The 769-nt window shown below is 45.0% G+C and overlaps 1 protein-coding gene across 1 annotated transcript in view; it reads right to left on the bottom strand.

Moving 5' to 3' along the window:
* The window catches only part of LYL1 (LYL1 basic helix-loop-helix family member), a 51,333-nt gene extending 51,233 nt beyond the window's left edge, over positions 1-100 (bottom strand). Inside the window, exon 1 of the mRNA XM_089659077.1 lies at positions 1-100. This exon is cut by the window's left edge and continues 111 nt beyond it. The gene's annotated coding sequence lies outside the window, so the exon portion shown is untranslated.
* Between the last annotated feature and the right edge of the window lie 669 nt (positions 101-769).

The raw sequence follows: 769 nt of genomic DNA, 5'->3' as shown, positions 1-769 counted from the left end.
AGTTTTGGGGGCTCTAGGCGAATTTCGCCTGCATGGTTGATAGAAGTAGAGAATCCACTTTACAAGGGGGAAGGTGGAGTTAGTCTCCAGTAAGGGGAGGGCAGGTTAGTGGAGTCCAGCGCGGGAGGATGGGGGGGCATTTCCTCCTCTCCTTGGTCGGAGGAAGTCTGGGTCTATAGATAAGAGGCAGGGGTCCGGTCTGTCCAGACTGATAAGAACACAATCCTTCCAATCCCTCCCTCCATTCCACACTCATCAGGGACATTTTATATACTCTTATTATTTGTGCATCACACTTTTTTTAAATTCAAAAATCATTTTTGAGTTATGTTTTCGTGTTATTGCATTGCTGCAGCTGTCATTTAGCGTGTGTTCAGTTGTAATTTGTGCACAGGTTGGACAGTATGCCTTTTTTTTTAAACAATGTTGATAAACTGCCAAAATCACCATAAGCGTCATTTATTACCAGGCAGGAGATTGATGAGGCCCATAGCAACCATTCAGAAATCAGCAGACCAGTACTTTACAGTGTAGCTAAGCCCAAGAACAAAAGTGGAATATATTTCAGCTTACCAGTCTTAAGATGTGCTGGCTGCATTAGGCTGTTCAGGCTTTTTCCTCTTTATATTTTGCCTAGCAGTAACACACTTCCTGTCCTAGGGTGACAACGCTCACTCACCAAACTGTAGAGTGTTGTCACCTAAGGACATGTGTTTAAGGGTTGCAGAACATGCCCCCATCTCTATAAGATGGGGGAGTGGGGGGGGGG

This window comes from Staurois parvus, unplaced genomic scaffold, assembly GCF_062004578.1.
Source record: "Staurois parvus isolate SC_StPar_1 unplaced genomic scaffold, SC_StPar_1.0 ptg001131l, whole genome shotgun sequence".
NCBI classification, from domain to species: domain Eukaryota; kingdom Metazoa; phylum Chordata; class Amphibia; order Anura; family Ranidae; genus Staurois; species Staurois parvus.
This window is presented reverse-complemented; position numbering and strand designations above follow the sequence as displayed.